At 40.1% G+C, this 10036-nt stretch overlaps 1 non-coding gene across 1 annotated transcript; it reads right to left on the minus strand.

Annotated features, from left to right (window-relative positions):
- Nucleotides 1–9086: 9086 nt before the first annotated feature.
- LOC118669538 lies at nt 9087–9288 on the minus strand. The gene has a single exon (XR_004972011.1). It is a non-coding gene; the product is annotated as a small nucleolar RNA SNORA74 (small nucleolar RNA).
- Between the last annotated feature and the right edge of the window lie 748 nt (nt 9289–10036).

Raw genomic sequence — 10036 nt, forward strand, 5'->3', positions numbered from 1 at the left:
AGAGCAAAACCTGGATCCATTTCTTTACATTCCTGTCAGCATCTCTTATTTCACACACTGAGTTTTGGGAGGAGGTCTGAGGGAAGGTGGCTGAGAATTATGGTTTCAAGACAATAGGGGAGGCAGAAGGCTCAAAAGGGGTCCTGAATTCGGAAATAGTTGGAAAGCCGAAGGATCATAAAACAAACTCAAATTCAAAAGTTAAAGTATCAGCATTTAATAACAAATGGCTTCATGGAGGTAACTAATTTCACTTAAGTTTTCTGTTTTTAAATGAAAGTAATTCTGTATATCAATAGAAATATTAATATTTCATAAAGAAATTCTCTGGTCAGTAAGAGACACCTTTGCCACAACATAGGATGTAGACTTTGTTTACAAAGCAAACCCAAACACCGTTATTCTCAAAGGAATGTGACACAGCAATCAGCAGATGTCTCAGTGGATCTGCAGCTTTCATAATAAAATCATTTCCATAATGTTCTCCCTTTATATCTCTTTGTCTCTTACTGTTAACCGACACTTAGTAAATATGAGTAACTACCCCTCCTTCTTTGCTACTCTCACTGGTGCTTCCATCTGCCTTTGCTATACTGACGCTGCCCGTGGCCTATGCTGTTTGGAAAATGCGGTCCTCCATCTGAGTCCCACAGCGCTGAGGTGTCCATGGAGATTCATGTGAAAGGAGACAGGGAGGGAGCCTGCTGGGCGGCCTGGGCTCTCATGGGAACATCCTGAGGAGGGAGCCAGGCTGCAGCATTTCCCTCCCTCAGCCAGTGGCAGGGCTCCCACTTCTTTCTCTTCTCTCAGAGAAGATGCATCTCAGCAGACAACTAGAAAAGAAAGGAAAACATAATTAGCGATGGAGAAGAGAGAGGATGGGACCTGAAGATGCTGCAGAGCTCCGCATTTTCTAAAGAGCTCTGAATGGTCCTGTGGTTTCATGACTATCTTTCTGTTCCTTTCTCTTTCTGTCTTTTAATGCTTGTTACCCGAGTGGCCTGGCATCTGCTGGAGGAGCACGCCAGGAGGGAGTTGGAGGAAACCCAAGGAAACTGTTGATGAAATTTCATAAGTAGATCTTGACTTTGGCCCAGATCTGAGGACTGAGCCGGATAAACACCCTGTGGCCGACACCATGTGGGGACATGCCATCCCTCATAACAGATGTGTATGTGTGTGTGTGTGTGAACGGATGTGACTGTGTGTGAATGTATGAATGTGTGAATGTGTGTGTATACATGTGTGAAGGTGAGTGTGTGTGTGGGTGTGTGTGCATGTGCATGCGTGTGTGAAAGTCAATGTCAATGTTTATGAATGTTGTGAATGGGTGTATATGGATGTGGGGCTGTGTGCGCCTGTGTTGGTGCCCAAGAAGGGAGTTTTCTCATTATAACCTCAAGGCCTTACATTTATACTTGGGTCACATTTTCAGATGAAGTTAAACCAAGTCACACAAAACAATGACAGCCTTGCCCTGGCCACAGTGGCTCAGTTGCTTGAGCATCATCCCTTGCATAAAAGGGTCATTGGTTCCCCAGGAGTCATCTCATCAATGTTTCTCTCTCCCTTGCACTCTCTCTAAGATAAATTAGAAAACAATTTACACCAAACTAACTAACTAACAACAACAGAACCACACTGACAGAACAATTCCATCCTCTTCTAATGTGTGTGCTGTGTTGGACTCATCACCAAGACAGCCTTATGAGTTATAATAGCACATTAATTACATGGAATCAATTTTCTCGTATTAAAACATGTATTCACATAATCATTTTAAATAGTTCACCATTTTAAGCCCTGTTGGCACTTGTCAGCTAGCGTCTTCATGTGGGGGCTCCACGGACTGTTGGGGGTGCAGGCTCCATGCGGGGTTCCATCCATCACCTGTGGGGCTGCTCAGTTGTCCTCAGTGTGGGAAGGCAGTTCCTGCCCTGGATTTGCACCAACTCTGCACAATGGTGACGCCCCACACGTGGCATCCTTTGCTTCTCTTAATAGGCCTGTAGGGTAGACACAAGGGGACCGGGGCTTGTTCAAGTTTGCTCAGCAGCCCTCAGACACCAGGCTCTTCTCACCACTGTGTGTTAGGAGGCCACATGAGAGCAAGAGTTCAGGAAGCCTGAGCACGTCCTACCAAGGTTCTGTTTGTGAAACCTGGCCTCTTATTTTTGTTATTGTTGCTGTTAGATTTTTGAATATTTTTATCACAGTAAAATATACACAATGAAATTTACCATTTTAACTATTTTTTTATGCACAATTCAGTGGTGGTAATTAAGTTCATAGTGCTGTGCACCTGTCACCACCATCATCTCCATCAAGGCTCCCATCTTCTCCAACTGAAACTCTGTCCCCACTAAACAGCTCCCATCCTCCTTCCCCACCCCTGGTGCCCTCCATCTTACCTCTGTCTCTATGACTGACAGCTCCAGAGGCCTCATGTGAGTGGGATCACACACTATTTGTATTTCTGTGAATGGCTTGTTTCACTGAGCATCATGTCTTCAGGGTCCATTCAGGTTGCAGCATGTGTCAGGATGTTCCTTCTTTCTTTTTTTATTTAACTGAATTTATTGGGGTGAGATTGGTTATTAAAATTATATAGCTTCCAGGCACACAATTCTATAATACACCATCTGTATATTGTACTGTGTGTTCACCACCCCAAGTCAGGTCTCTTCCATCACCATTTATCCTTGCTGTACCCTCTTCTACCAACACCTTTCCCTGTGGTAATCACCATAATGCTGTCTGTGTCTATGAGGTTTATATTCCTTGCTTAATCCCTTTCCTTTTTTCACCCAGCCCCCCAACCTCCCTCCCCTCTGACAGGTGTCAATCTGTTCTCTGTATCTATGTGTCTGTTTCTATTTTTTTTTGTTAGTTTATTTTGTTGATTGGATCCCACATATAAGTAAATCCTAAGATATTTGTATTTCTCTACCTGGCTTATTTCACTTAGCATAATACTCACCAACTCCATCCATGCTGCGCCAGAGGGTAAGATTTTCTTCACTTCCTTCATTTCTACAGTTGAGTATATTCCAATGTGTTAATGTACCACAGCTTTTATCCACTCCTCTGCTGATGGGCAGTTGGGCAGCTCCCAAATATTGGCTATGGTAAGTAAGGCTGCAGTGAACATAGCAGAGCACAGATCTTTTTGAATCAGTGTTTAGGTTTCTTCAGGCTATCTTCCCCCCATTGTACGTTCTTGTGTCTTTTGTCAATTATTAATTGACCACAAATAAATGGGTTTATTTCAGGATTTTTATTCTATTCCAAGGATTGATATGTCTGTTTTTTGGCATTACCATGTAATAGTTTATTACTATGGCCTTGTAGTATAGTTTGATACCAAGTAGTGTGATTTCTCCATCTTTGTTCTTTTCCATGATGGCTGTATTTTTTGTTGTTGTTGTTGTTCCATATGTATTTTTGAAATATTTTTGTTGCTCTGTGAACTCCACCATTGGTATCTTGATAGCAATAGTGTTTCATATATAGATCACTTTGGTTAGTATGGACATTGTAATGATGAAAATTCTTCTTATCCATGAACATAGAATATTATTTCACTTATTTGTATCTTCTTCAATCTTCCTTCCTTCTTTCTTTCTTTCTTTCTTTCTTTCTTTCTTTCTTTCTTTCTTTCTTTCCTTCCTTTTTTGTTAATCCTCATTGGAGGATATTTTTTCATTGCTTTTTTAGAGAGAGTGGAAGTGAAGAAGAGAGGGAAGAGGAGAAGTAGGAGAGAGAGAGAGAGAGAGAGAGAGAACCAATGATGTGTGAGAGAGTTGGATTGGGATGGAAGCTGCTGCTGAGGTATGTGCCCTTGACACAGTATGGTGCCCTTGACCCTTCAGTGCATGGGCAGGCACTCTAACCTTTGAGCCACACCCACCAGCTATTCATTTTCTTGCTTCAATATTTTATAATTTTTGAAGTACAGGTCTTTTAAGTCCTTGGTTAAATTTATTTTTAGGTATTTTATTTTTGTGGATGCAAAAACAATTGCAAATCTGATTGTCTTCTTCGGTTAGCTTTTGATAGTTCATTATTGGTGTATAAAAATGCAACTGATTTCTGGATATTTACTTTGTATCCTGCTAATGTAATGAATTCATTGATCAGTTCTGATAATTTTTTTTGTGGCATCTTTTGGGCTCTCTATGTACAGTGTTACGTCATCTTCAAATAATGACAGTTTTACTTCTTCATTTCCAATTCAAATGCTTTTTATTTCTTCTTTTTTTCTAACTGCTGTGGCATGACTTTGAGTATTATGTTGAATAAGAGTGGTAAAAGTGGTAAGGTCTTATTCCTGATCTTAAGGGAATCACTTTTATTTTTTGTCCATGTAGTATGATATTGGCTATAGATTTGTCATATATGAACTTTATTGTGATGAAGTATGTTCCCTCTATTCACACAATGCTGAGAGCTTTTATCATAAATGGGCACTGGGTTTTGTCAAGTGACTTTTCTGCCTCTATTGATATGATCATGTAATTTTATTCCTTATTTTATTTAAGCTGTGCCATTTTTATAGATTTGCAGATATTGTACCACTCTTGCATATCCCAGGAATAAATCCCACTTGATCATGATGTTTTAATCTTCCCAATGTATTGCTTGATCCAGTTTGCTAATATTTGTTGAGGATTTTAGCATCTATATTCATCAGGGATATAGGCCCATCATATTTTTTTAGTGTCCCTGATTTTAGAGCTAGGATAAATACTGGCCTCATAAAATGAGATTGTCAGTATTCCCTTGTTTGAATTTTTTGAATAGTTTGAGAACAACAGGTATTAGTTCTTCTTTGAATGTTTGGTAATATTCACCTATAAAGCCATCTGGTTCAGCATTTTTGTTTTTGGGGATTTTGTGTCACTGCTTCAATTTCATTAGTTGCAGTAGATCCATTCAGATTTCCTTCCTCTTCCTGATTGAGTTTTGGAAGATTGTATATTTGTTGCAATTTATCCATTTTGTTCAGATTGTTCAATTTTGGCATATAGTTGTTTTTAACGTTTTCTTCCAATCCTTTGTATTTCTGTGTAATCAGTTGTTACTTTCTTCTCTTTCATTTCTGACTTTATTAGCTGGAATTCTCACTTCCGTTTTTCTTGATGAGTCTGAATAAAGGTTTGTTAATTGTGTTTTTTTTAATTATTTTTTTGTTGTTAATTATCACCAGAGGATATTTTTTGAGAGAGTGGATGGTATTGAGGGAAAGGAGGAGAAGTAGGTGGAGAGGCTGAGAGATAGAGAAAAAGAGAGAGAGAGAGAGAGAGAGAGAGAGAGAGAGAGAGAGAGAGAGAAATTTCAATTGGTTAATTGGTTCCCTCACTCCTGTGAGAGAGACACATCAATCGGTTCTCTTCTGCACATGCCCAAGTAGGGTCAGCAATTGAGCCTGCATGCCAGGTACATGCCCTTGACCAGGAATTGAACCACAACACTTTGGTGTGTGGCTGTTCTAACCATTGAAGAACTCTCGCTTCATTGATCTTATTTTTTTAGATTCCATTTTACTTATTTCTGCTCTGATCTTCAATATGTCCTTTGTTCTCATTTTGAATTGTTTGTTTTTCTCTTTTCTAGTTCTAAGTGTGAAGTTAGATTCTTTATTTGAGATTTGTCTTGTTTATTGAGGTAGGCCTGTAATGTTTTGAATTTTCTTCTGAGAACTACTTTTGCTGTGTCCCATAGATTTTGGGTTGTTGTGATCTCATTTTCATTTGCTTCAAGGTATCTTTTGATTTCTTTTCTGATCTCATTATTAAACCATTTATTATTTAGTTACATGTTATTTAGCCTCTCTGTCTTTATGTGTTTTACATTTTCTTTTTTATCTGGTAAATAATATTCTATTGCAAAATGTATGTAACATTAAATTTACAATTTTAACCACATTTAAGTATACAATTCCATTGCATTAAGTACCATGATGTTGTGCAGCTATCACCAATATCTATCTCCGGAAAGGTTTGCTTTGTTTGTTTTTTGTTGTTTTTGTTTTGTTTTGTTTTTTTTGTTCGTCTTTTTTCTTCTTTTTCTTTTTCTTTTCTTTCTTATTGGATTTATTGAGGTGACAGGTTTTAGGTGTACACAATTATATATCACTTGTATACCAGGTTTTTTTTTCTTCTGATTGATTTCTAGTTTTATACCGTTTTGGTCAGAGAACGTTTTTGATATGATTTCAATCTTAAATTTATTGACACATGTTTTGTGTTCTAACATGTGGTCTATCCTAGAAAATATTCCATATGAATTTGAAAAGAATGTACATTCTGCTGCTTTGGAGTGAAATGCTCTGCAGATACCAACTAAAAATTATGTCATTTAAAGTCATAATTTCCTTTTAGAGTTTCTATCTGGGGTATCTATCCATTGATGTCAATGGGGTATGATTATCCCCTGCTATGCCTGGATAGCTGTCAATCTCTCCCTTTATGTCCATCAAGATTAGCTTTATATATTTAGGTGCTCCTAGGTTGGGTACATAAATGTTTACAGTGGTTATGTCCTCTTGTTTTTATTGCTCTCTTGTAGGGTCCTTCTTTATTTCTTCAGATATCCTTTGTAAGTCTATTTTGTCACATATAGGTATTGTTACCCCAGGTTTTTGGTGTTTTTTTTTTCATTCACTTTTGCTTAAAATATATTTTTTCTATCCCCTTTAGTCTGCATATCTCTTTCTGAGGTAGGTCTTGTTTTCCTATCCATTCAGCTACCATGTTTTTGATTGTAATATTCACATTTAAAATGATTATTGATGGGTATGTATATTTTTCCATCCTATTCTTTTAACTATGTTCCTTTTTTTTTCTCCTTCTTGACCCTTTAACAGTTCTTTAATATTAGTTTGGTGGTAAGAAACTTTTTTAGCTTTTGGTTGTTTGGAAAGCTCTTTATTTCTCTGTCAATTTTAAATGAAAGCCTTGCTGGATAGAGTCTTGGTTGTAGTTCCTTCCTTTACATACTCTGAATATTTTCTGCCAATCCATCTGATTTAAATGTTTCTATTGAGAAATGTGCTGGTAGTCTTATGGGAGCTCCCTTGTAAATAACTAACTACCTTTCTCTTACTGCTTTTTCTCTTTGTTTTAATCTTTGCCATTTAATTATGATGTGGTTTTGTGTGGGACTTTTTGGGTTCATCTTACTTGGAACTCACTGTGCCTCCTGGACTTGCCTTTTTCCTTCACCAGGTTTGGGAAGTTTCAGTCATTATTTATTTTAATAGTCTTTCAATCCATTCCTCTTTCTTATCTCCTTCTTGTACTCATTTGATGCAATTCATGTTGTTAGGGTTCATTCTGTCCCAAAGATCCCTTAAACAGTCCTTATTTTTAATTTTTTTTTTTTTTTGCTTCTCTGATTGTCTTCTGCTACCTTGTCTTCCAAACAGATTCAATCCTCTGCTTCATTCAGTAGCCCATGTTTTTAGTGTACTATTCATTTCAGACATTGTATCCTTTATTTCTAACTTTATTATGCTTACTATCTCTTTATTGAAGTTCTTATTGATTTCATCCATTCTTCCTCTAAGTTCATTTAAGATCCTTATAAGCATTTTTTTTTTTTTAACTCTGTATCTGGTTGGTTACTTGCTTCTACTTCACTGATTTTTTTTTTTGAAGGTGTCTTATGTACTTTAATGGGGAGCATTTTTCTTTGTCTACCCATTTTGGCTGTATTGGTGGTTATATTTCTATGTATTAGACTATTAGACACCAAATCGTGGTAGTGTGGCCTTATGTACTAGGTGTCTTGAAGGACTTAGTGGCACAGTCTTCTTTTTTCCAGAGCTGAGTGTTCCAAGAATGTCCCTTGTGTATGTTATATGGGCTCTCCTGTTGTAGTTCAGTCTATATTGCTATTGGCCTATTTATGTATGTGGTTCACTTTCCGGGGGGCAGACTGTGAGGACCACCCTTGACCACATTGAATGAGCTGCTGCACAGGTGCTGACCACATGGAGCAGAATTCACCGCAGTAGGTTCTGCTGTCCTGTAAGATCTCCCTTGGATATGCTGATTGTGAAGCAACAGGATCATGCTCTGATGTCATCTGCAGTTGGCTCCTGTGTGGGTTGTCCTGGATGCAAGTGAGAGGGACTCTGGTGCTGGCCAATGTCAGACGCTTCCTGTGACTGGCCATGGGAACTCTATTTGGAGCTGAAAACAATTCTCAGTGTATGGCTGCCTCTGAGGGTTCAGAGTGATAGCAGGAAGGTCCCAGCAGTGCACCAAGTCTGCCTTTTACCTGCACTGGATGAGGGAAGGTCAGCAAAAGTCCCAAGGTGCCCTGTGTTCTGCCCTTGCTGACCTCCACATGTGGGTGCCTGTTAGTCTCAGTCACTCAAAGAGCCTCTGGAGGGACTCAAGTTGCATGAGGTAGTTTCTCAGTGAGTCCCCAGGAAGGGGCTAGCAGTGGTCATCAGATTGATACAGGTTTAAACTTGGTGACTGTGCAGGGACTGAGGCCACTCAGCGAATGCCCCATGGTATACCAGGTCTAGCTGCCACCTACTGGGTCCTCACACACCTTTGAGCAGTGTACAAGAGACTCAGACCTGGCTTTCTTGTAAGAGTAGAATTAAAAGGTCCAATCAGGCCACATTGCAGTACTTAAGGTATCAGGGATAGTCTGACATCAGCCATGTGAGCTCAAGGGCTTTGCAGAGGGTGTGTGGGTTGTCAGAGGCCATGGAGTAGCTTCCTGCTGTGGACTGTTCATGGACCGTAGGTTGCAGCTGGAGAGTGAGAGCATGGTGGGGTCACGCAGCTCTGACCCGGTCACTATTTCCCACAGTTTAGTCCCTTCCTGTGTGCCTGATCCCAGCGGATGCGACCCTCCATTTCCATCCTAAGATAAGTGCAGTTCTCTTCAGCTGTCTGACCAGATACATGTTCACTGGCAGCCTGTGCAGCACCAACCCTGCCTTCTTTCCTCAAGGCTCTGTGAGCCAGGCTGGCTGGGCGGCAGAAAAGGGCAGTTAAAGGTCCCTTGGGTGGGTTGAAATGCTATTAAAACCATTAAGATTTTTTAAAATGTTTTTTTTCTGTGTCTACTCCTTCACTAGAGCAAAGCAACCAAAGTGATGCTTAGCTCACTCTCATGGAAGCACAGTTCTGCCTGCACCAGTGCCACATGTCACCAGAGCAGTGAAGGGAGCTACTGGAGGAAGAAGACAGGGCATTCCTCTCCTAGCAGTGTCACACCCTCACAGGCAGGATTCTGTCTGGAGAGCTGACCCCTGCTGGAGCACTTAAGGCTTTTAGGCACCCAGTGTACTGATCTGATTTATATTTTTTAAAGATCACTCTGATTTGCATTTTTATTTTTATTAAAAAATATTTTACTAATTTAATTTTTTCAATTAGAGATGACATTCAATATTAGTTTCAAGTGTATATAATAGTGGTTTGACATTAATATAACATATAGAGTGATCCCCTGATAAGTACAGCATGGGGGATCTTTTAAAAGGGTAATAATGAAATTCATGAGGGCTCCACCCTCATAACCTAATCACCCTCAATAGACCCACCTTTTATTTATTTTTAATCAAACTTATGTGGGTAACATTCATTAATAAAATTGCATAGGTCAGGTGTGCCATTCTATAATGCATCATTTGTATATCGCATTGTGTGCTCACTGCCTTCAAGTCAAGTCTCCTTCCATCACCATTATTTGCCCCTATTCCCTCTTTTTCCTCCTCCCACCCTTTACCCGCCAACCCTATGCACCAATCCAAACACGCCACCCACACCTGCCAGCACCCACCTGCCACGCCACACCCACCAGCCCCTCCTGCTACCCACACACCACACCCCCAGTCCTCACCCGCCACCTCCCACTAGCCTGCACCTACACCCCAATACTACCCCTCACCCCCCATACCCCTCTTACCCCCTACTCCCACCTGCCACCCCACATCCCACACCCCATATCACACAGCCCCCACCCACCACCCACCAGCCCCCAACCCCCACCCCCTAAGCCCACC

The sequence above is a fragment of the Myotis myotis genome, unplaced genomic scaffold (genome assembly GCF_014108235.1).
Source record: "Myotis myotis isolate mMyoMyo1 unplaced genomic scaffold, mMyoMyo1.p scaffold_m19_p_14, whole genome shotgun sequence".
Classification (NCBI taxonomy): domain Eukaryota; kingdom Metazoa; phylum Chordata; class Mammalia; order Chiroptera; family Vespertilionidae; genus Myotis; species Myotis myotis.